Raw genomic sequence first — 27085 nt, 5'->3', positions numbered from 1 at the left:
GTAAGGACATTAAAGCTCAGTCATATCTATACAGATGTCTTTACTGACTTCTAAATGTTTTATTGGAGTTTAGCAGAGTAGGGTCTGAGGTGTGTGAAGATTGTGGAGGTAGGAGGTCAGGGGAAGGGGAAGGGGCAATACCTTTAATCTATCGCTGAAGCAGAACTGGGTTAGGGTAGGAGTAGTGGAGGCAGGAACTAGGTTTCTCACTGTGGAAGAACTTCAGGCTTAGAAACGTGTTAAGTTGCTTCAGTCATGTCCGATCCTTTGTGACCCTCTGGACTACAGCCCACTAGACTCTTTTGTCCATGGGATTCTCCAGCGTACTGGAGTGTGTTGCAGTGCTGCCCTCCAGGGATCTTCTCAACCCAGGGATCAAATCTGCGTCTCATGTTTTCTGCATTGGCAGGTGGGCTCTTTACTACCGGGAATAGTTTTTTGAGCACCTTTTCAGAACTATACCACGCATTTCCCATGTATTAATCCTTACAATAAAAATAGACCTTACTATTCTCATATGAAATGAAAGTATGAGGCTCATAGAGGGGTGATTTGTCCAAAGTCATATAGTTAATAAGTGGCAAATAACATGTTAATCCAAAACTTCTGACTTAGAATCATATCCCCTGATCAATCAGTTCAGTTCAGTTCAGTCCCACATCCTCAAAACATACAAACTATCAAGGTTCAGATATTCTGTTTTGACCTTTCAGATCTGTCCAATGATTCCTTTTTGGTCTGATGTTTCTTGGCATAGCTTATTGCCTGCTATGACCTTCGATTCCTTCATGATCATTCCAGACTTTCTGCTCTGAACTTGGATATCTTCCTGATACCTCAAACTAGCCTGAGTCCCTGGAGATCCCCTTGTTGTTACGTGTGGACATACACTTGAGCCCCCTCAAGAGAAAGGGAGATTCCAGCCCCTTGAACCATTGAGTCCACGTGTTTCTTCCCAGAAAGTTCTGCGAAATTATACTCTTGGTGGTAAAGAGAAAAGTTAGCTCTTTAGCTCTAGGCTTCCAAATACCACTAGGTGGGTTTTAAATTCTCCAAATTTTTCTGCTAAATGTTCACATAAGTGTGTGTGTGATTTTTCTCAAAGAGTTCAAAGTCCCATGGATGTTTCCTGAATTGTCAGAAAGTGAAAGAAAAACTAGAACAAGCATCCAGTTGTTTAAAGGCTCATTAAATTGGCTTTCAGCTCATACCCAAATGATGTAGTCAAATCTCCAGAGACCTTTTTAGGCTATCCTGCTTGTAATGCAATCCAGTTGATTGAGAGTCATTAGAAAGTTCACATTAGAAATCCACTGAGGTTGAACATGGCCATGGTATTCTGACTGAAGAACCTGTTTCTCATGAACTGAAGACTACTTTGTACTTTACCAACTGTTTCATAGACTAGAGTCTCAGGTCGTTCAGTCTTTGCAAGTTACAGCATTCAAGTAAACACAGGCCAACAAATATAAGTAAGTAAAAGCGCTGCCAATCTTTTTGTGAATAATCTTGAAAGATGTCAAAGAGAACCAATTTATTACAACATTATTTCTTTTTTTTTTACAACATTATTTCTTAAAAGTCTCTATTATTTTTCTTCTCAATATTAGTCAAATTCCCACCTTCCTCAAAGCTTCTCCCTACATATTTTGCTTTCGACTTCCGGTCCCCAAATCTTCCTCTAAAAATAAGTTGGCACAGACCTATTCTTTCTTCTTGATATTCCCTACCCAGAGATTTTCTTGGAACCCACAGGAGCCCACTCTGTCTTCATTCATGTGCGATATCCCAGAGCAAGGTAGTTAACATCCTATGGATAAACCTTGGCTGATGGAGAAGAGGAGCAGATTGATAAATGTTTCCTTGTTTCTTCCCCTGGGCATTTCATAAGGACTTCACATTGTCCTAGAGAGGGAATTTGTGAGATACTTAATATCTTTTAGTAAATTCCTCTTTTTTTCTTTTCTTTTCTTTTTTTTTTTTTTTTTGCGTGAAGTAGTCAGAGTGAATTATGTTGTTTGCAAGCAAGAATCACATCCAATAAAGATTCCAATAGTAGCTGTATGAGTTCCAGTTTCCCTGGGTCCTTGACAACACTGGTTATTATCAATTAAAAGAAGCAAACAAAATGAAACAAAAATATTTCCTTAGGGTCCAGACTTATAGGACAAAAAAAGGAAATAAATTTTTACAGAGTGCCCACAGTTGAGCTAGCTCTTAACTCTGTAGCTACAAACTTGGTTTGGGATTCATTTAAACCAGTGATCATGGGAATTTAGCTGGAAGGCCATTTCCATCCTTTTACTACTCTGATCATTTCATATTGTGACCCCAGGTTTCACGTGAAGCTTCATGGAAAACATGTGTTTTGCAAAACATGACTGTTTCTGTTTGGTAAACGAGAAGACGGATTTTTCTGACCTGCTGGAGGATATCATGGATTCCTTCTCTACTAAGGAACCAATTCCCAAAGCATTTATCCAAATTGCCTTGCCTCATAACAGCTTCTCAAATTCATCTATTAAAGTACCCCTAACAGTAGAGCACTTTCACAGCATCATCTTTCAGGATTTGAAATAGCTCAACTGGAATTCCATCACCTCCACTAGCTTTGTTCATAGTGATGCTTTTTGAGGCCCACTTGACTTCACATTCCAGGATGTCTGGCTCTAGGTGAGTGATCACACCATCATAATTATCTGGGTTGTGAAGATCTTTTTTGTACAGTTCTTCCGTGTATTCTTGCCACCTCTTCTTAATTTCTTCTGCTTCTGTTAGGTCCAACCATTTCTGTCCTTTATCGAGCCCATCTTTGTATGAAATCAACTGGTATCTCGAATTTTCTTGAAGAGATCTCTAGTCTTTCCCATTCTGCTGTTTTCCTCTATTTCTTTGAAATGATCGCTGAGGAAGGGTTTCTTATCTCTCCTTGCTATTCTTTGGAACTCTGCATTCAACTGGAAATATCTTTCCTTTTCTCCTTTGCTTTTTGTTTCTCTTCTTTTCACAGCTATTTGTAAGGCCTCCTCAGACAGTCATTTTGCTTTTTTGCATTTCTTTTCCAATATGCCAACATGCACTCAATATGCCACCAAATTTGAAAAACTTAGCAGTGGCCACAGAAATGGAAAAGGTCAGTTTTCATTCCAATCCCAAAGAAAAGCAATGCCAAAGAATGCTCAAACTACCACACAATTGCACTCATCTCACACGCTAGTAGAGTAATGCTCAAAATTCTCCAAGCCAGGCTTCAGCAATACGTGAACCATAAACTTCCAGATGTTCAAGCTGGTTTTAGAAAAGGCAGAGGAACCAGAGATCAAATTGCCAACATCCGCTGGATCATCGAAAAAACAAGAAAGTTCCAGAAAAACATCTATTTCTGCTTTTGACTATGCCAAAGCCTTTGACTGTGTGGATCACAATAAACTGGGGAAAATTCTTCAAGGGATGGGAATACCAGACCTGCCTCTTGAGAAACATATATGCAGGTCAGGAAGCAACAGTTAGAACTGGACATGGAACAACAGACTGGTTCCAAATAGGAAAAGGAGTACATCAAGGCTGTATATTGTCACCCTGCTTATTTAACTTCTATGCAGAGTACATCATGAGAAACGCTGGGCTGGAGGAAGCACAAGCTGAAATCAAGATTGCCGGGAGAAATATCAATAACCTCAGATATGCAGATGACACCACCCTTATGGCAGAGAGTGAAGAGGAACTAAAAAGCCTCTTGATGAAGGTGAAAGATGAGAGTAAACAAGTTGGCTTAAAGCTCAACATTCAGAAAACTAAGATCATGGCATCTGGTCCCATCACTTCATGGCAAATAGATGGGGAAACAGTGGAAACAGTGTCAGACATTATTTTGGGGGGCTCAAAAATCACTGCAGATGGTGATTGCAACCATGAAATTAAAAGACGCTTACTCCTTGGAAGGAAAGTTATGACCAACCTAGACAGCATATTAAAAAGCAGAGACATTACTTTGTCAACAAAGGTCCGTCTAGTCAAGGCTATGGTATTTCCAGTGGTCATGTATGGATGTGACAGTTGGACTATAAAGAAAGCTGAGCGCTGAAGAATTAATGCTTTTGAACTGTGGTGTTGGAGAAGACTCTTGAGAGTCCCTTGGACTGCAAGGAGATCCAACCAGTCCATCCTAAATGAGATCAGTCCTGGGTATTCATTGGAAGGACTGATGCTGAAGCTGAAACTCCAATACTTTGGCCACCTTATGCAAAGAGTTGACTCATTGGAAAAGACCCTGATGCTGGGAGGGATTGGGGGCAGGAGGAGAAGGGGACGACAGAGGATGAAATGGCTGGATGGCATCACTGACTAGATGGACATGAGTTTGAGTAAACTCCGGGAGTTGGTGATGGACAGGGAGGCCTGGCGTGCTGCGATTCATGGGGTCACAAAGAGTCGGACACGACTGAGCAACAGAACTGAATTGAACTGAACAGTAGAGTCACTGGAGAAGGCAATGGCACCCCACTCCAATACCCTTGCCTGGAAAATCCCATGGACGGAGGAGCCTGGTAGGCTGCGGTCCATGGGGTCTCTAAGAGTCAGGCACGACTGAGTGACTTCACTTTCCACTTTCAAGCACTGGAGAAGGAAATGGCAATCCACTCCAGTGTTCTTGCCTAGAGAATCCCAGGGACGGCGGAGCCTGGTAGGCTGCCATCTATGGGGTCACACAGAGTCAGACACGAGTGACGCGACTTAGCAGCAGCAGCAACAATAGAGCAAATACATTCCCTTTGGGATACAGTGGCAGGGTAAAGAATGTCACAGTTTGAATTTAAGACATTTTTGAAATTTTGTTCTTATCAAAAAATTAGATTTTACATTCTGTTCTCTAAAATCCCAAATCTATTATATTTTTATTTACATAAAAATGTCTATTTTTATTTATATAAAAATAATAAGCAAAGTTGCTTAACTAAGGAGAATTTCCATTAAATAAGTTAGATGGAAAAATGCATCTATCTCTGCTCCATCCCAAAATGAATTGAGCTGATTCAGATATGATATGTCACACCTCCAGTTTGAAACACTTCTCTCTATGTCAGCACAGTCAGTCAGTGACCATCAGATGCATTAAATACAGAGACCAAAATTAATAAATGAGAAAGATGAAACAAAGAGCAGACTGGGGCTGAATAAAACTTAAACTTCAATGTAAAATCTTCAGAGATAAGAGAAAACATTGCCTAATTGAATATCAGTAACAAGAATAGGATATTATTTTAAAAAGAGAGAAACTTTCAGAGAACAGGTAAGAATGCTCATGAATACATGCAAAATAAATTTTAAAAAGGAAGATAAATTTGAGGAAGTCTTCATAGAAGTAGAACAAAAAATGATAACAAACAAGGAAACAGAAGAAAACAGAATTTTTAGAATAGAAGATCAGTTCAGAAAGTCTGATCTCTGACTAATAGGAGTTCCAGAAAGAACACCAAGTAAACAGAAGTTAAAAAAATCAGATAGTATTGGAAACTTTCCCAGAACTAAAGGCCATGAATTTCAGAACTGAAAGGGTCCACTGAGTGCTCAGGACAATAAATAAAAAACAGACCATACCAAGGCAAACCACTGTGAAATGTCTGAATATTGGGAATAAAGAAAAATATCTTAAGAAATCCCAGAGAGAAAAAATAGGTCATATACCAAAGGCCAAGAATCAGCAAGGCTTTTCTAAAAGCACCTTGAAATCTAGAAGATTCTGGAGTAATATTATCAATATTTCAAAATCTAAAAATATTTTCAATCTAGGATTTTATAGGCCACTGAGCTATAATTTATGTAACTGTACAATAAAAGTTTTCTGATACTCAAGGCCTCAAAAAATTTACTTCCTATGTACCTTATGTGGAAAGTTACTAGAGGATGTGTTCCATAAAAACAAGAGAGTAAACAGAGATAAAAAGAATGCAAGATACCCAGAAAATGAGGAGTATAATCTCAGGAAGAGACATGAAAAGAATTCCTTGAATAACAATAATGGGAATACCTAAGGCAGTGTATATAGGAGGTTTTGAAAGTCCTCAAGTTTGGGTTGGAGTAGGAAATTAATTAACCCAGAAACAATGTCTCCAAGAGATTAAAAAAAAAAAAAAAAGGTGCCAATTCCTGAAGACGTGTTCTTCTGAAGAAATATGCAAACTAATTAGTGTAAGAACATAACGCCAAGCACATTTTTTTTAAGACAATTTGAACTCCAGGAAAAACAAAAAGCTGTACAAAAAGAACATGTAATCATAGCTATGAGCAGTATTTACACTATCCTAAAAATGCAATTACACTGGGTACTAATTTAACAAGTAATTATGGCTTAACTGCACTGAGAGGATGAGTCTTAGAGTACGTGAGTGTAAGAGAGCTCAACTTCCATTTTTCATAAGAAAAGTCAATCATTATAAAGTAAAGTAGCAGTATTGTTCTATTATTTAGAAAGATAGAGCAAAATGCCAAGAAATGAAAGCAGATGCCTCTGGGGAGCATGACGGAATGAGTAGGCAGTGGACTGCTAATTTAAGTCTTGTGTTACTATTTTTTTTTTAATTATGGTAATAAAAGTAATATGTGTACATTACTTTTGGCAAATATATTTAAAGAAAGAAACAGCAAATCAAAATTCTAATGGAAACCCCCAGATTTAATGTGTCAAGAATTAATATAAAGTTAAAACATAAAATGGGAGGGGGAGGACATCAGATTCCAACAAAATACCTCCCTGACCTCTCTGGGCCAGATCAGGCCTCTGAGTAATAGAAAGGCTTTGAAGGGAAGGGAATGAAGAGTTCCCTTCTTCCTTCCTTTGGTGGACAATTTTCAGAAATCTTTGCCACTGGTCCTCACCACAACTTTTAGGAATAAAGGTAGTGATTTTCTAGGTGAGAGACTAAGTCCCTAAAGGATGAAGCATTTCACTGCAGTTGTTGTTTATGTCTCAGCATAAGCCCCAGGCAGTCTGTGGATGGATTTTCCAATTTGTGATACATTTGAAGCCATTTTACAGATGGGAAAACAGGCTTGGCAGAACAAGTGGCTTAAGCAAGTCCTACAAATAGTTAAGTGGCAGAGCCACAATATGGTGCTAGCCTCCAATACAACAGCCCACTCTGCACCACTGGAGCACATGGAGATTGTGTTTTATTCCTGCTGGGAGCCCCAGGACCCTATGCTTGGCACATAGGACTTGCTCAAAGAAGCAGGCAAAGCCCTGAAGAGTTCTCACCTGGTTTATCAGCCCAGGAGAATTTTCAGCAGAACAAGCCGCCAAATACCCCCTCCCTCTACCTACCGTGCACTTGACCTGTGAAGAGCTATGCAGATACAGCTTCTTCAGGTGGGCCCTCCATCAAAACAAGAGGGAACCATCCAAGATGCCCAAAGAGTCAGTTTACAGACTGAGAGCCCAGGCTTTCCCACTGAAATGTCACACACTTTAAAGTACAGGACAATAACCACTCGGTCTCAAAAAATAGCAAATTTAAACCTCTCATGCAAAAAAAAAAAAAAAGGAAATTGTGGAAACAATTTTGGAACCCACAGAACTTTTGAAAATGTCATTAACAAACTGTGAAATCAGGGAGATAAAAATCAGATGACCCAAGGGGGAATAGCAATGCCCCCAGCTCAGGCCCTCAGCCTGAGTCACGGAGAGCAGGGTTTCCACTCTGCAAGTCCAGGAGGCAGGGGGTCCAGAGCTAATGCATGTCTCCTGCTCTGCACCCCACCCAGGGCAGCAGCCTTTGGAAAGCATGGAATGAGAGAACTCGCCAGCAGTGAAGCTGGACTTACTGGAGGTTGAGAACATAGGACGTGGAAACGAGCACCACAGAAACGTATGTTTCTTTAAATCATTCATTACCAGGCATCTCTAATTTTAACAACATCGGAAGGGTAACTGTTGCATAGTGGGGCCAGAATATCACGTGTAAAAGCATGTAGGCAGGACCCAACTGCCTATCCTTGTCTTCAAGAATGTGGTCCAACCACCTTTGCTCCTGAGATCCCTGAAAACCTGTAATATCTCCTAGGAGAGCGCTCATCCCTCCTTACCTAAATGCACATTGATGTAAGCATCCTATGATAGGGCAGAAATGTAGGGTTTTTGACTTGATTTGTTGAACAGGTGTTTTGCCTGATGGCTGGGAGAAGCATTGTTATTGTGCTACTTGGCTTAAAGGTCTGTCCCTGCTTTGCAATTCAACAAGCCCAAAGTGTATTTATGCTTCAACTCAAAACAGTCTCCATCACATTCCTCATACTTAACTCCACCAAAGCATTTCAAATGCTGTGAGTCCAGATTACTTTTCTTTTCAAGTTCGGTAACTACAACCCTGCTCCTCTATCTCTCCAATCTTTCTATATCAAACACAAGGCTTATGATAAAGATTGCCCCAACACTGGCAGTGGGATCAAAATCAGCACAATTACTCTGAAAGATGATCTGGCACTATGTACTATAATAAAAGTGAAAGTGAAAGTCACTCAGTCATGTCCAAGGGCCAGTGTTCCCACATGCCGCAACTAGTTCGTTCACATGCCGCAACTAATGGTCCTGCACGTGGCAATGAAGATCAAAGATCCCATGAGCCACAACTAAGATCCAGCACAGCCAAATAAATAAATAAAATTTTTTTAAAAAGTCAAGTTCGCCAATCCATTTTGGTTTTTTTTTTAGATATTTTAATTTTTTATTTATTTTTTTCCCAATTATTTTTATTAGTTGGAGGCTAATTACTTTACAATATTGTAGTGGCTTTTGCTATACATTGGCATGAATCAGCCATGGATTTACATGTGTTCCCCGTCCTGAACCCCCCTCCCACCTCCCTCCCCATCCCATCCCTCTGGGTCTTCCCAGTGCACCAGCCCCGAGCACTTGTCTCATGCATCCAACCTGGACTGGCGATCTGTTTCACCCTTGATAATATACATGTTTCGATGCTATTCTCTCAGATCATCCCACCCTCGCCTTCTCCCATAGAGTCCAAAAGTCTGTTCTATACATCTGTGTCTCTTTTGCTGTCTTGCATATAGGGTTATCGTTACCATTATTCTAAATTCCTTATATATGCATTAGTATACTGTATTGGTGTTTTTCTTTCTGACTTACTTCACTCTGTATAATGGGCTCCAGTTTCATCCACCTCATTAGAACAGATTCAAATGAATTCTTTTTAATGGCTGAGTAATATTCCACTGTGTATATGTACCACAGCTTTCTTATCCATTCATCTGCTGATGGGCATCTAGGTTGCTTCCATGTCCTGGCTGTTATAAACAGTGCTGCGATGAACACTGGGGTACACGTGTCTCTTTCAGATCTGCTTTCCTCGGTGTGTATGCCCAGGAGTGGGCCAATCCATTTTAAAGTGAAAGTGAAATTCGCTCAGTCGTGTCCTACTCTTTGTGACCCCATGGACTATACAGTCCATGGAATTCTCCAGGCCAAAATACTGGAGTGGGTAGCCTTTCCCTTTTCCAGGGGATCTTCCCAATCCAGGGATCAAACCCAGGTCACCTGCATTGTAGGCAGATTCTTTACCAGCTGAGCCACAAGGGAAGCCCAAGACTACTGGAGTGGGTAGCCTATCCCTTCTCCAGTGGATCTTTGCAACCCAGAAATCGAACCAGGGTCTCCTGCATTGCAGGCAGATTCTTTACCAACTGAGCTATGAGGAAAGCCATGTTCTATAATACATAGTACAAATGAGCACACCTTACATCATAGTCATTTCCAACAGCTTATCCTGTGGTTATTGTTAAAGCTGTTGAAGATGTTCATGTCAGTGGTTTTTATAATTGGAAAATGTTGAAATCAGGCTGAAAGTCCACTAATACTACATTGTTTCAATTAATTATTGTACATCCATGCACCACACAAAGATCTAAGAGTGGAGTAGTGAAGGTCTATTTACTGGCAGAGAAAATGCACAGGATGCAGTACAGAATATTAAAGTGGGCCATGACATAGTACGTAGTGTAATACAGTTTATAACATACATATGGATAGAGACTGTTCATTCACTACACCAAATATGTAGGAAGCACTTCTGCATCCTTACCGTTCCAGGCACTGAGTAGATAGCCGTGAACAAAACTTGCAAAGTTCCCACTCTTATACAGTTTACAATGTAAAAAGGTACAGAGAAAGAAACAAATATTAAATATAATGTCAGAGATGGATAATTGCTGTGAATAAAAATTAAAATTAGGGTAAATAATTAGAGTGTGGAGGAGGGGACCATTTTAAATAGCCTGATTATGGTAGGGTTCTCTGAGGAGATGACATTTGGACAGAAATCTACAGGGAGAGGGACAGACTGCAAGACTCTCTCCAGATGACACCAGGTTCAGATGCTGGCAGAAAAGAACAGTGGGCACGTTCAAGGCGCAGCAAGAAGGAGCCGTGGCTGGGAACCAGTGGGAGGTAAGGTCGGTGGCTAGCAAGGGCAGGGTCTTTTGGAAATCATTGGAGGGTTTGGGTTGGGAGGACTCTGGCTACTGTGTGTCACAGTCTACAGGGGGCACAAGAGTAGAGGCAGAAAGACCAGTTCAAAGGCCATTGCAGGAGATGCTCATGGCTTGAATGAGTGTGGTAATAATGGAGTTGGTGAGAAGTAGTTAAATTCTGGATTTATACTAAAGATAGAATTTCCAGGGTTGATCCAGAATTCCCAGCATGAGGTAGCTAGAGAAGTGAAATTTTTGGTCTGAATAACTTTTAAAAAAATGACAGTGTCACTTACGGAGCTAGGAAGCACTGGGGAGGAATAGTTGGGAGGGGAAATCAGATAACTATATATCAAGGTACATGGTCATGATGCTAGCTAATATGTATGTAAGCGCTTGCTTGCTCCGGGCCTGGCACTGTTGCAACTGATTTATTTCTACATTTACTCACTGAGTCATCACAAGAACTCTTTGAGATGGGTTACTATTACTGCATTTGGGAATATGGCTTACTTTTATATTTATCTGGACATGCTCACTTTCTTTGCAATGAAAGTTCAATCTCCTTTACATAAGAAAGAAGTGTGTGTGTGTGTGTGTGTGTGTGTGTGTAATGATCCCAGTAAGAAATAATTATGTATTTATCAATTTTACTCCTTGACAAGTCTCCGCTGATTGCTCAGTCTATAGTCTTTTAGTTCAACAGACTTTCAACTCCTTTTCCCGCCAAGTCAGATAAGTTCATATGCAAGCCGCAGTCTCACGGCCATTCCCACAGTAACACATGGTTCCCTGCATCCTAGCTGTCAGGTAACCCTTTTGTTCCTTGACTTTTGAAAACACCAGCATCAGTGAGAGAGAAATAAGCATTAAAGGAATGATCTTGACTGTTTTACTTTTTTCATATGAAATTTTGCAAATGGACTACTTTAAACCATTACACTTAATACAGCCTCACATATTATGTTTGCTACATCTCACCAGTGGGTCCCCACACCAAGCTCTGGTTTGAATGTTTATACAAATCAGATAACTGGAGGGCATTGATTTCTTTTAAATTTCAACATTTCATAAATGAGGGCTCTCATTTACATTTGTCTTTTCTCTCCAGTCACTAGTATTTAACCACAGGTTTGGCTGTTCTGTCCAACAAGTTTTATCTATGTGAATGTGTTCACTAGACCGTAGAGAGTAGGACTGATTGCAGCTCCTCACAATGGATGAACAGGGGGACATTTGGGGCAGAGGCCTCTACTAGTTCCCATAGTGACAGACTCCTGACTGGAGAATCCTGCCACTCCACCTGCCATGGAGAAACTTATTTGCATGGAATTTTGACTGTCTTCCATTGCTATCTGATACTTTCAGAGTATATAAGTGAAAGAAGAGCAAATCAGGTCCAATTTAAAAGGAAACGTCAGATTGAGATCTCAGCTCATTCTGCTCCTCCAAAATGCTTAATAAGCCCCCTGATGCTGGAGTTACACCAAAGGCAGTCACATTCAATTATTGTCATCCAAAACAAATATCTCTTTTTATATTCTTTTGAGGATGTAGAGAGGAATCTCATCATAACGTGAGTCTTATTAAATGGAATTGGATATGCCTTGAGTCAAACTGAGTCTCCTGAATAATCATGAACACTGGAACCAGAAAGGAATTAGAGGTTACATAGTCCAAACCTGTCACTTACAGATGAAGAAAAACATGGCCAGAGAATCCGAGTGATCTACCCAGAAGCACACAGAATAATGGCCCGACCCGAGCTGGTTCAGCCCACCGGAGCCTGCCAGCGCCCCACCTGGTGGTCTCTGGGGAACCCCCTGTAGGCCCAGGATAGGATTCAGGAACCGTCCGCACAGTTTCACCATGTGCCTCCTGTTTCCTGGGCCACCCGGGAAAGGGGAAAGCTCATGCAGACAGCAGGATGGATGCTACCGTACCTCAAGCCTGGGAGCCATGGAAGCCTGTGGCCCTGCCCTGAAGTCCAACCTAGAGACTGTGAAAGGACATTCTGGAGGACTAAAGAAAGGAAGAAAGGAGGGGAGAAGTCAAAGGATGCTCCTGGATTTATAGAAATTTAAGGAGACATTAAGGAAACAGAGGTGAGAAGCATTTAAGAATCAAGGTCTAACCTTTTAAAAGCCACCTTCCATAACATCCATCATCGAAAAGCCTCTACCCTCCTTATGAATGTTTGCTCAAGTTCTGAGCAAGGTAAAATTCAGATCACAATTGTTTTCTTGACTTACACCTTTCTTCTCTTGCACCTCAGCTATATTTCCTTTAGCGTATCAACGTGTAACAAGTTCTCAGCTTATATCATAGCCAAGAGACAAAAAAGCTTATGATAGGAATAATTTTAAAAATTAAAGGTTGTCATCCTGTCAGCTATGCAGTAATCAAAATGTTCTTAGCTTTGAGAGAACATTACATGTGAAAATGCAATCTGCATTCAATGCCAACTGTATAAACAGCATACTCCTGAATTTAACTATTGGTCACAAGCTAGTATGGGGTCACACAGAGTCGGACACAACTGAAGCGACTTAGCAGCAGCAGCAGTAACCAACCACTGACCTTTATATATGCTGGAGGGTACTATAAACAGGCTGAGTTTACCTAACAAAAATCTCTACACTCTGTTTTGATGACAAGAGTGACAAGTCCCAGCAAGCCACTCTGTGAAAAGACTTCCTCACAGTGGTGACAAGTCAGAGTGCCATGTCAGTTATGTAGCGAGGTCTGGAGTGCCAGCCAAGAGCAGCTGGTCTGTCCTGGGTCTGCACTGTCACCCCGTCAGTTCCTACTAGCTCTAATTCCTGGTTAGCTGTCTCTTGGATTTACTGATTCAGTGGAACCTACAAATACTGTAGGTCACATGCAAATAAACTCACAAGGGAAAACTGCCCCTCCATTTTAGTGAAGAGTGATGGGTGATTTTTCCATAAACTGGCCTGGCTCCTCCTCCTGATGCTGCTGCTGGTTTTGCCACCTGAGACAGGCTCCTGCCCTCTGAGCCTCTGTTCTCTCCTCTGGAGAATCAAGCAGGAAGTGAAGAGCATCCTGACCCGTCATCTCAGGCTCTAACATTTCACCATTTGGCTTTGGAAGAAAGTCCATTTATACAGAGGGGTCAGAATGAGGAAGATGTTTCTTATAATTGAAAGCAACCAGCCTTGAGAGTTTATGAGACTCGTTACAGGCCAGGGAAATCCTTTCCTCAGGACATGTCAGACGCCAGTCTGGGCCAGAGGAAAGAGGGTGTTCATCTGCATGTTTGAATGAAGGTCTGCAACCCTTTGCAGAACCATTAGCATCTCAATGTGCATTTCCGAGCTGTCTTTCCCTTGGTGAGTAACCGGAAACTTCACGATATTCCCTTGGTGAGTACCAGAAACTTCACGATATTACGGCCAGTGTTCCCACATGCCGCAACTAATGGTCCTGCATGTGGCAATGGAGATCAAAGATCCCACGAGCCACAACTAAGACCCAGCACAGCCAAATAAATAAATAAATAAAATTTAAAAAAGAATGTCAAGTTCACCAATCCATTTTAAAGTGAAAGTGAAAGTCGCTCAGTCGTGTCTTTCTCTTTGCACCCCATGGACTATACACTCCATGGAATTCTCCAGGCCAGAATACTGGAGTGGGTAGCCTTTCCCTTTTCCAGGGGATCTTCCCAATCCAGGAATCAAACCCAGGTCTCCCACACTGCAGGCAAATTCTTTACCAGCTGAGCCACCAGGGAAGCCCAATCCATTTTAAACCTAATTCAGTTTTCCAATAGAATATTCAGTTCAGTTCAGTTCAGTCACTCAGTCATGTCCAACTCTTTCTGACCCCGTGAATCGCAGCACGCCAGGCCTCCCTGTCCATCACCAACTCCCAGAGTCCACCCAAACTCATGTCTATCTAGTCAGTGATGCCATCCAGCCTCTGGATGCCATCCTCTGTCGTCCCCTTCTCCTCCTGTCTCCAATCCCTCTCAGCATCAGGGTCTTTTCCAATGAGTGAACTCTTCACATGAGCTGGCCAAATTATTGGAGTTTCAGCTTCAGCATCAATCCTTCCAATGAACACCCAGGACTGATCTCCTTTAGGATGGACTGATTTGATCTCCTTGAAGTCCAAGGGACTCTCAAGAGTCTTCTCCAACACCACAGTTCAAAAGCATCAATTCTTCGGCGCTCAGCCTTCTTCACAGTACAACTCTCACATCCATAAATGACTACTGGAAAAACTATAGCCTTGACTAGATGGACCTTTGTTGGCAAAGTAATGTCTCTGCTTTTTAATATGCTATCTAGGTTGGTCATAACTTTCCTTCCAAGGAGTAAGCATCTTTTAATTTCATGGCTGCAATCACCATCTGCAGTGATTTTGGAGCCCAAAAAAATAAAGTCTGACACTGTTTCCACTGTTTCCCTATTTGCCATGAAATGATGAAACCAGATGCCATGATCTTAGTTTTCTGAATGTTGAGCTTTAAGCCAACTTTTTTTTCACTCTCCTCTTTCACTTTCAAGAGGCTTTTGAGTTCCTGTTCACTTTCTGCCATAAGGGTGGTGTCATCTGCATATCTGAGGTTATTGATATTTCTCCCGGCAATCTTGATTCCAGCTTGTGCTTCCTCCAGCCCAGCATTTCTCATGATGTACTCTGCATATAAGTTAAATAAGCAGGGTGACAATATATAGCCTTGACATACTCCTTTTCCTATTTGGAGAATTTTGAGCATTACTTTACTAGCGTGTGAGATGAGTGCAATTGTGTGGTAGTTTGAGCATTCTTTGGGATTATTCAGCATTAAAAAAAAAAAAAGAAGCATATCCTACCATTTGTGACAACATGGATGGTCCTTAAGGGCATTGGTAGTGCTGGTAGTTTAGTTGCTAGGTCGTGTCTGACTCTTGCAACTCCATGGACCATAGCCTACCAGGCTCCTCTGTCCACAGGTTTTCCCAGGCAAGAATACTGAAGTGAGTTGCCATTTCCTTCTCCACTTAAGGGCATTACACTGAGTGAAAAAAGAGAAAAACAAAAAACTGTATGTTCTTACTTATATGTGGAATCTAAAAAAGGCTGAATTCATAGAAACAGAGAGCAAAATAGTGGTGCCAGGGACTGGAGAGAGGTTGATCAAAGGGTACCAGCTTCCAGTTAGAAGATGAATAAGTTCTCAGGATGTTACGCACAGCACTTGGACTACAGTTAATAATACTATAGTTTATATCTGAAGGGTTTCCCGGGTGGCTCAGTGTGAAGAACCCACCTATCAGTGCAGGAGATGTTAGAGATGTGATTTCGTTCCCTAGGTAGGGAAGATCCCCTGGAGGACAGCATGGCAACCCACTCCAGTATTCCTGCCTGGAGAATCCCATGGACAGAGGAGCCTGGTGGGCTACAGCCCATAGGGTCGCAAAGAGTCAGACATGACTGAAGTGACTGAGCATGCACACATAGATCTGAAGGTGTTAAGACAATAAATTTTATGTAGTCTCACCACACCCATACACACACACACACACACACACACACACACACACACACAAGATCCCTAACTACTGTGTGAGGCGATGGATGTGTTAACTGACTTTATTGTGGCAATCATTCCATAAAATATACATATATATGTCAGATCACCGTATTGTACATCTTAACATACACAATATTGTATGTCAATTACATGTCAATAAATCTTGAGAAGGGGAACCTAGTTCACTTTTGAAAGTTAACTCATGCTCAGATTTCAGGAACATGCCTGTAACATAGATCAAACTACTCCTTCCATTGAGGGCATTCTCCTTGTGCAATCACTCCATCTTCCCCATGCTGGGAGGAGAATACTTTTTTGTAAAATATCCTAACTGATGAATTAAATTCAGACCTGGCTCACCCCTGACTACAGAGCATACGAACGCAGATCTCTCAACCTTGGAGCTGACTCCTAAGACTGGTCTCTACTCTCCAAGGCCTCCAGCCCTGCTGCAGTCTTACAAGCATTCAAGCCAGAGCTTGGTCAACCACTATTATGGAGCTGACAGATTCTTGGCTTTTCCAAGTTCTCTCCATCTCCTTTTTTTTTTTTAAGTGAATAAATAGGTCTAGTTAGGTTTATTATAGGAACAAAAGTTCTTCTGGAAAGCTCATTCTTTTGAATGGTTGAAATGAAAAATAATATCCCCTACCCGCCCTCCAGAGTCCACACTGGTTGAAGCATATGAAAACGCTAGCATTTCTAAGCCCAAGGCTTTGTGTGGGATGGAGAATATAAAATGCCTTTTCTAGCCATTGTGACAGGAATGGAATGCACAGGTTTCTCAAGAGAAGACTCCAAGGTCTGCGCTAATCTAATTTATGTATCTTCCTGCCAGGAATAAAACCTCAAGACTGTGGCACTTAGTCAGTGATTATTTGATATTTTATGTATTCAGTACATATTTGGAAATAGCTTTAAATTGGGGTTTTAACTACCTATAAAGAGAGAAAGTACTCTATTCCTCTTTTAACTTCTGTACATCTCTGTTGAAAAGCCTTCCTTCTATGGAGGAGAAGAGGAACCATTACAGGCCCCCACACTGAAATGTGATGGTTACGAAGCCCAAGGACAGCTTCTCACTGATCAGGGAGACACACATGGTGCTCTGTTTGGCTTCAGCTTTCGATGTCAGCAACGATCACTTGGAAGACCTTCCCCAGCAAATTGGACCTCTTGTTTTTGCTCTTTCTCTCTTGGGTGGGAGAGGAGCAGTGAAAGCTGGACCTTGATGGGAGTGGGCACCCCGCATAGATGTGCTGGCTCTGAGAGAGGCAAGGGGTATGGCAGTGACCCAGGCGCCGGCCAAAGAAAGGGAGCCCTTAGTGTGAGAAACTAAGAGTCACACTGCCAGTTTTTCAAAGTCTTTCTGTTGACCTTCTTATTTTCTCAACTGTAAATCCATTTAGAAGACAAACTATTAGAAGGACTATTTAAAAAAAAAAAAAAACAGTAAGAAAACAGAATGCTTAAAAGATTTTTAAATATTTCCTCAGTTCTAAAGATGAGTTTTATTTATCTTGATATCCCATTGTGGTATTAGCGTCCTAGGGCTGCTATAACAAATTATCACAAACTGGTTGGCTTCACAGAACAGATTGTCTCTCCCAGTTCTCAAGGCCAGAAGTCGGAAATTAAAGAGTCAGCAGGGTTCGCATGGTGACTCAGGGCGACGGCCCTGTGCCTCCCTCCCAGCTTTGCATGGCAGCCCGCAATTCCTGGCATCACTCAGGATGTGAAGGCATCATGCCAGCCTCTGCCTCCTTCCACTCATGCCCCCGCCCTCACACGTCTTCTCCTCTTCCGACTCTTATAAGGACACCATCAGGGCCCACTCCGATCTGGAGAGCTTTACCTTGAGAGCTTTACCTTGATTATACTGGCAAAGACCCTTGTTCCCAAAGTCAAGTTCACAGGTTCCCGGTGCACATGTGTTCAGGTGACCACTCTTCACCCAGGAAGCAGTACTAAGTCACTCTCCTGGAAATCCCCAACGTTCACAATCATGGCTTCATCTCTAACTGTTCTTGTATATTTCTTACCTCTGCTTCACTCTCTGCTTCCCCCCTCCTGTAGCACACACACAACACAAATATGTAACTCAGTTATTCCTACCCCACAATAGTGCTGGAAAGGCTGCAGCAAGGTATAGACACCTATAAAAATTAAAAACTCTCTACTGGGAGTTTCTTGGTGGCCTAGTGGTTAGGACTTTGCAGAGCCCAGGTGCAATCCCTGGTCGGGGAACAGAGATTCCCACAAGCCACGTGGTTCATCTAAACCATCATTGTAGAATTTAACTCTTTTTTATCTAATTTAAATATATACAAAGATGGGCACAATAAAGGACAGAAACTGTATGGACCTAACAGAAGCAGAAGATATTAAGAAGAGGTGACAAGAATACACAGGAGAACTATACAAAAAAGATCTTAATGACCCAGATAACCATGTGGTGTGATCACTCACCTAGAGCCAGACATCCTGGAGTGTGAAGTCAAGTGGGCCTTAGGAAGCGTCACTATGAACAAAGCTAGTGGAGATGATGGAATTCCAGTTGAGCTATTTCAAATCTTAAAAGATGATACTGTTAAAGTGTTGTACTCAATATACTAGCAAATTTGGAGAACTAAGCAATGGCCACAGGACTGGAAAAGGTCAGTTTTCATTCCAATTCCAAAGAAAGGCAATGCCAAAGAATGTTCAAACTACCGCACAACTGCACTCATCTCACATGCTAGGAAATAATACTCAACATTTTCCAAGCTAGGTTCCAACAGTATGTGAACCAAGAACTTCCAAATGTTCAAGTTGGATTTAGAAAAGGCAGGAGAACCAGAGATCAGATTGCCAACATCCACTGAATCATAGAAAAAGCAAGAGAATTCCAGAAGAATATCTACATCTGCTTCACTGAGTACACTAAAGCCTTTGACTGTGTGGATCATACAAACTGTGGAAAATTCTTCAAAAGATGGGGATACCAGACCATCTGACCTGCCTCCTGAGAAATCTGTATGCAGGTCAAGAAGCAACAGTTAGAACTGGACATGGAACAACAGACTGGTACAAATTGGGAAACTAGTATGCCAAGGCTGTATACTGTCACCCATCCTGCTTATTTAACTTATATGCAGAGTATATCATGCAAAATGCCCAGCAGGATGAAGGAAAAACTGGAATCAAGATTGCTGGGAGAAATATCAATAACCTCAGATATGTAAGTGACACCACCATTATGGCAGAAAGCAAAGAAGAACTAAAGAGCCTCTTGATCAAGGTGAAAGAGAGAGTGGAAAAGCTGGCTTAAAACTCAACATTCAAAAAACTAAGATCATGGCATTTGGTCCCATTACTTCATGGCAAATAGATATGGAAACAGTGACAGACTTAATTGGGGTGGGGGGGCTCCAAAATCACTGCAGATGATGGTTGCAGCCATGAAAGTAAATGATGCTTACTCCTTGGAAGAAAAGCTATGACAAAACTAGACAACGTATTAAAAAGCCGAGACATTACTTTGCCAACAAAGGTCTGTCTAGTCAAAGCTATGGTTTTTCCAGTAGTCATATATGTATGTGAGAGTTGGACCATAAAGAAGGCTGAGTACCAAAGAACTGGTGCTTTCAAACTGTGGTGCTGGATAAGATTCTTGAGAGTCCCTCGGACTGCAAGGAGATTAAGCCAGTCAATCCTAAAGGAAATCAACCTGAATATTCATTGGAAGGACTGATGCTGAAGCTGAAGCTCTATAGTTTGGCCACCTGATGTGAACAGCTGACCCATTGGAAAAGACCCTAATGCTGGGAAAGATTGAAGGCAAGAGGAAAAGGGGACGACAGAGGATGGGTTGATTAGATAATATCAATGACTTAATGGGCTTTTAGCAAACTCCAGGAAATAGTGAAGATTGGGGAAGCCTGGCATGCTGCAGTCCTTAGGACCACACAGAGTTGGACATGCCATAGTGACTGAACAACAACAATTGTGTGCCAAGCATTGTCAGAGGTTCTGAAGTCAGAACAATAAACCAAAAATACCTGCGCCAGAGGATTACCTAACAGAGTATATCAGCAACTATATAGTATTAACAAGTATTAACATGCCACACCCAAACTTCATTCACCAGGTGACCCTATGGTACTACCTGCCCTTGGGGAGCATCATCTGACTCCAGTTCAGTTCAGCTCAGTTCAGTCACTCAGTCATGTCCAATTCTTTGTGACCCCATGAACTGCAGTATGCCAGGCCTCCCTGTCCATCACCAACTCCCAGAGTCCACCCAAACCCATGTCCATGAAGTTGGTGATGCCATCCAACCATCTCATCCTCTGTCATCCCCTTCTCCTCCTGCCCCCAATCCCTCCCAGCATCAGGGTCTTTTCCAATGAGTCAGCTCTTCACATCAGGTGGCCAAAGTATTGGAGTTTCAGCTTCAACATCAGTCCTTCCAATGAACACCCAGGACTGATCTCCTTTAGGATGGACTGGTTGGATCTCCTTGCAGTCCAAGGGACTCTCAAGAGTCTTCTCCAACACCACAGTTCAAAAGCATCAATTCTTCAGCACTCAGCTTTCTTTATACTCCAACTCTCACATCCATACATGACCACTGGAAAAACCATAGCCTTGACTAGACAGACCTTTGTTGACAAAGTGATGTCTCTGCTTTTTAATATGCTGTCTAAGTTGGTCATAACTTTCCTTCCAAGGAGTAAGAGTCTTTTAATTTCATGACTGCAATCAGCATCTGCAATGATTTTGGAGCCCAAAAAAGTAAAGTCAGCCACTGTTTCCATTGTTTCCCTATCTATTTGCCATGAAGTGATGGGACCAGATGCCATGATCTTAGTTTTATGAAGGTTGAGCTTTAAGCCAACTTTTTTACTCTCCTCTTTCACCTTCATCATGAGGCTTTTTAGTTCTTCTTCACTTTCTGCCATAAGGGTGGTGTCATCTGCATACCTGAGGTTATTGATATTTCTCCCAGCAATCTTGATTCCAGCTTGTGCTTCATCCAGCCCAGCGTTTCTCATGATGTACTCTGCATATAAGTTAACAAGCAGGGTGACAACATACAGCCTTGATGTACTCCTTTTCCTATTTGAAACCAGTCTGCTGTTCCATGTCCAGTTCTAACTGTTGCTCCCTGACCTGCATACAGTTTTCTCAAGAGGCAGGTCAGGTGGTCTGGTATTCCCATCTCTCTCAGAATTTTCCCCAGTTTGCCGTGATCCACACAGTCAGCGTACAACCTCGTTTCTCTGTTTCAGCAGCTGCAATCGTCTCCTAACTAGAGTGAACTGGGACATCATTTGGCACAGCTGCAGTATTTACATATGAAACTCACTGTTTTCTTTTCTTCTTAGCCCTCCGCCATTACATAGGCTATGACTCTGCCACACTGTTTCATTTTCTTGCATACCAAATCAACATGTCACTGTATGACACCATTTAAGAAACCAAAATCTTGCTCTATAAGAGCTCCTTTCAAGTGAAAATTTCACTGTGGACAAGCGATTTTTTCCTTTGGAACTGGTTAAAGTAAGTTAATGTTCACAGTCTGGGTTTTTCATAGCTTCAGAATTTCCAACATTTCAAAGTCTTAACTCCAAAAGTTCGCTAGTTTGGAAAAATACTTGCTCTATCCTAGTATTTCATGAATGCAACCTCTGGGTTTTTTTTTTTCTTTTCAGTATTTAGATTAAGAAATGGAATACATAAAATATATCTGTCAAATTTCAATGCAATACTTTAAATTTAACACTTTGGCTTACCTGCCAAAACATGCACAATCTAGAACCAACACAAATCCATTTTACTAGCAAAGGAGAAAGACAAAAAGAGAGAGAGGGGAGTGTGAGAGAGAGACCATTTACGGTCAGTCACATCTCTTTGCTGCCCCAGCCACCTGGTCCTCTGAATTCCCAGGCCATTCATTTAGAGCAAATACCCTAGAGCTAATCAATCTTTATTATTATGAAGAAATTATTTTTTACAATTATTTTAAAAACATTTAGAACAATTTTGTTCTTTGGACACATCCAGTGTTTAAACTCCTGGATAAACAACCCTCTACTGCACAGTAGTGGGTGAGGAAAGGTTATTGTGATTTTGACATTAGAGGCAGCCAACCTGAGCACAGCCAACATAATTAGCAGCATATTTAAAAGTTCAGTCCTATCATTTTGGTAATTACATAGTGTCAGCACTTAACCACAAATACAAGGAAAGCATGGCACCTAAATCGCATGACAGGCTTCAGTTATCGGGTGGTCATCCGGATGATCAGAAAGGAAAGGCAGCATTTTCAAATTCTTAGAAAGGATTTCCATGTCTATAGATGCTGCCCAAGAGACAGAGATCTCTCAGGTCTCAGGTCTCACCAGGTCTCAGACTTGCTTTGCCCACCCCCAGGTTCCCCTCCCCAGGGTCCTGTCCCCTCCATGCCCACCACTTCTTGTCTCTTGGTCTTGGCCATACCTTCTTTCTCTGCCTTTGTCCCTGTCCACTCCAACCCTCCTCCTGCACAGCAGGCTGACTGATTCTCAGTTCAAGCAACGTTTTTAAATGCTTACTGTGAAGTAATTAGCCTCCAACTAATAAAAATAAATGGAAATAAAAAATAAAAAAATTAAAAATAAATAAATAAAATAAATGCTTACTGTGTGCCAGATGCTATGCAAAGTCCTAGGAATACTGAAGCGAAAGGTATGATTTCTGCATGCAAAGAACACACACTTGGGAGTCTTCTAACAATCATGATCTCCTTCCCTCCTTTGAAGACTCCTTCAAATTATTTACTGTCCTCTTTTCTTCCAAGACTCATCTCTCCAGGTCCTACTCCCAGTGACACCATCAGTAATTCACTTAGCAATGATACAGAACCCTGAGAGTTCATGGTAAGTCATATTTTTATGTATATATCTGTGCATATTTTTCTGAGTTCCTGCTGCCTCTTTTCTTTAGAGAGCTCCTCAGAGATGAAGACTTTGGGTCCTAGATTCAGTCTTTAAATGAATATTTCCTCATATTTCCTAATACAGATACTATTTCCCAGGAGACCTCTTTGATAACCCAATTCAATCTGGAAATTAAGCCAAGACTATATCAAAGGGCAAAAGTGTTTGCTCCCAGAATTTACAGCACTTGAGGCAAACCCAGGGGGGACTGGACTTTAGAAGCCAGCCAGTGTAGAGGGTGAGGCCAGGCCTTCTGCACTCCCCAAGCCCCACACTGCTAGCCAAGGGCATGCTGCAGAGCCCTGGCCTTCCAGGGTCTTGATCGGCGGTTTGCACACTCCCTCTGACATTTAGTCAGCCTTCCCTTGGGGGCCCAGCCTGAGTCACATCCTCCTGTAGCTCTGCTTGACTCTTGTGCTATTTATATTTTATAAGCTACAGGAAAAACAGGCCCAGTTTTAAATATGGTCTGCCCAGGGCAATTCAAAGGCTTTGTAACACCCATAATGTCCAGAAGAAGACAATGTCAAGAGCATTGGAATTACCTAATAAAGTGACACATAAAATAACCCATAAACCCCAAGCAAGGGGGGTTTGCAATGACAGAAGGCAAATGAGATTTGGAAGCACTCTCTGTAGTTCATTACATTCTAGAAAGCATTCTCCAAGATTCTCATCCTGGAATCAAAGCAGGCACACACACATACAACATAGTAATAGCAGCAAACACTCTTCTAAGACTCTTTAGTTTAGCTCCCTTAATCCTCATAACAGTCCCATAAGATGGATAGTGTTATTACTCACATATTGATAGACTCAGAGATGCATCACCAAGATCTTTCTACAAGAAAGAGGTGAGACAGGCTGGGACCTGGGCCCCTTTACTGCAGTGCTTATACCTAGACAAACATCGCCCTGGGCAACAAAATACAAAGAAACTATTTTTTAAAATATGCACAATTAGGGAAAATCATGGACAACAAGGGGGCTCCCCAGGTGGTGCTAGTGGTAAAGAACCTGCCTGACAGTGCAGGAGATGTAAAAGACGCAGGTTCAGTCCCTAGGTGAGGAAGATCCCCTGGAGGAGAGCATGCCAACCCACTCCAGGATTCTTGCCTGGAGAATCCTGGGGACAGAGGAGCCTGGCGGGCTACAGTCCATGGGATCACAAAGAGTCAGACATGAATGTAGTGACTTAGCACACATGCACGCATGCCCAGAGAGAACTGACCATAAAAAAAAAATGTTTTCATTCATTAGTGTTCAGTTTGTTCTTCTGAATAACAAAGGAAGTTGAGACAGTAATCTGTTGCCACAGGTGCCCACCTGTGACTGGTCAGTGAGAGAAGGGACGCTACTTCTGCCATGATGGCCTTGAGGGGAAAGAAACAGGGCAAGCAGAGCCCTACGGAGAAATATGTGGTGGAGGGCATCAGGGGAGCATTTCCCACAGAGGCACTCGGAATGACTCTGGGGACGCTGCTGCCCACTCACCATGCACTGTCTGGCGGGGGAGGGGGTCCTGAGACCCACCCCAGGTCCATTTTCCCTCCTCTCAGCAGAACAGACACCACCCAGTGCTGGTCCAACAGGAGTTATTCATCTCACGGGCTACCATCTCCACATTCACCCTAAAAGGAGACACCTCACTGTCGGGGTGTCCCACAGCACTGGGACTAGGGGGAGCCTCAGGGTGCGTGCTGCAGGGCTGCGGTGGGAGGGGAGGAGCTGGGCTCCATGTTGCTTCCTCCATCTCCAGCGAGGGCACCTGGGAGACACCCATGAACAAGTCTACTTCTTCAGGGGCTCTGGCAAGTGCCCAAGGGAATCATATGATGTGAACAGGCCAAGGAGAATTTTTTAGTCCGTGTTCCAGTGAACTCCTCAGTTAACTCAGAGAAAACAGGCTAGCTGGGAACCCAGCAACTAGCCTGACCTAAAATCCATGGAACCATTGGGAATTCCCATTTCCTGAGATCTCTCAGCAAAGCTGGAATCGTCACTCTTTCCCACTCTCTCCCGACTCATACTTCTGCCCCAACATTGAGACAAGCCCAGGTGTGACGTAATACTTCACTCCCCTGGCAGTTTTTGAGAGCATGTATTTGGAGTTCAATGAATGAGTGAAATATGTAAATAAATGGTCATTAAGTCTTCTTTTTCATACCACTTCTGGGCTAGCTCTGGGTAGACAACACATAGACAGTGATCTAGAAAGATCCGGTGGCCCTTTTTGCAGTGGATTAAAGTGAGAGTTTGTCTTCATAATGAAAATGACTCCTAGAATTCGTATGGATCCTCCAAGATTCCCAGTAAACATAGGAAATGCCATTCAACATGACTCTCGATGATCCACTGGAATCATGAAAACTAAATAGTCACAGACATAGACGCTGAGGAATGTCTCTTTTGTGGTATGGTGTTGCCTTTAATAAGTGTTTCTTTAATGCACCAGGTCAGACCACACGTTTTGCTGACATGGTCTCATTTCTCCCTTCTGTGGTCCTGCAAATGTAACCCTTAGGTGTCTACACAGCCATGGGTTCTGCCTGGAATTCCCCTTCCCTCCACTTACTAGGTTAACCCTTCAAGGTCCAGCTCACATATCCCCTCCTCCATGAAGCTTTTCTTAACTCTCTTGACCTTGAGTAAACTTTCCTCTGAAGCCCCACCAGTCTTACATACCTAATTTATGCCTTTTTAAAAAAAAAAAATTTTATAGCTGGTTGCTTTACAGCATTGTGCCAGTTTCTCCATACATCAACATGAATCAGTCACAGGTATATATATATCCCCTCCCTCTTAAACCTCCCTCCCATCTCTCACCTCATCCCACCCCTCTAGGTGTCAGAGAACAGGAATGAGAGGGTGGGACAAATTGAGAGAGTAGCATGGAAACATACACCTTATCTTTTTTTTTTTCTTCATTTATTTTTATTAGTTGGAGGCTAATTACTTCACAACATTGCAGTGGGTTTTGTCATACATTGACATGAATCAGCCATGGATTTACATGTATTCCCCATCCCGATCCCCCCTCTCACCTCCCTCCCCACCCGATTCCTCTGGGTCTTCCCAGTGCACCAGGCCCAAGCACTTGTCTCATGCATCCCACCTGGGCTGGTGATCTGTTTCCCTATAGATAATATACATGCTGTTCTCTCGAAACATCCCACCCTCGCCTTCTCCCACAGAGTCCAAAAGTCTGTTCTGTACATCTGTCTCTTTTTCTGTTTTGCATATAGGGTTATCATTACCATCTTTCTAAATTCCATATATGTGTGTTAGTATACTGTAATGGTCTTTATCTTTCTGGCTTATTTCACTCTGTATAATGGGCTCCAGTTTCATCCATCTCATTAGAACTGATTCAAATGAATTCTTTTTAATGGCTGAGTAATATTCCATTGTGTATATGTACCACAGCTTCCTTATCCATTCGTCTGTTGATGGGCATCTAGGTTGCTTCCATGTCCTGGCTATTATACACAGTGCTGAGATGAACATTGGGGTGAACGTGTCTCTTTCAGATCTGGTTCCCTCAGTGTGTATGCCCAGAAGTGGTATTGCTAGGTCATATGGCAGTTCTATTTCCAGTTTTTTAAGAAATCTCCACACTGTTCTCCATAGGGGCTGTACTAGTTTGCATTCCCACCAACAGTGTAAGAGGGTTCCCTTTTCTCCACACCCTCTCCAGCATTTATTGCTTGTAGACTTTTGGATAGCAGCCATCCTGACTGGCGTGTAATGGTACTTCATTGTGGTTTTGATTTGCATTTCTCTGATAATGAGTGAGGGTTGAGCATCTTTTCATGTGTTTGTTAGCCATCTGTACGTCTTCTTTGCAGAAATGTCTGTTTAGTTCTTTGGCCCATTTTTTGATTGGGTCTTTTATTTTTCTAGAATTGAGCTGAAGGAGTTGCTTGTATATTTTTGAGATTAATCCTTTGTCTGTTGCTTCATTTGCTATTATTTTCTCCCAATCTGAGGGCTGTCTTTTCACCTTGCTTATAGTTTCCTTTGTTGTGCAAAAGCTTTTAAGTTTCATTAGACCCCATTTGTTTATTTTTGCTTTTATTTCCAATATTCTGGGAGGTGG

General features: G+C 42.1%; 1 protein-coding gene across 5 annotated transcripts in view; it reads right to left on the bottom strand.

The window, feature by feature from the left end:
- Positions 1 to 27085, bottom strand: part of LOC122694217 — a 233189-nt gene that overhangs the window by 18908 nt on the left and 187196 nt on the right. The window contains exon 1 of one of the 5 annotated variants that reach the window (XR_006341146.1): positions 22690 to 23659. The exons of the other annotated variants lie outside the window; for them this stretch is intronic. The gene's annotated coding sequence lies outside the window, so the exon portion shown is untranslated. Of the gene's footprint in view, positions 1 to 22689; positions 23660 to 27085 lie in introns of those variants that run through there. 5 annotated transcript variants of the gene reach the window in all.

Source organism: Cervus elaphus, chromosome 5, assembly GCF_910594005.1.
Source record: "Cervus elaphus chromosome 5, mCerEla1.1, whole genome shotgun sequence".
Lineage (NCBI taxonomy): Eukaryota > Metazoa > Chordata > Mammalia > Artiodactyla > Cervidae > Cervus > Cervus elaphus.
This window is presented reverse-complemented; position numbering and strand designations above follow the sequence as displayed.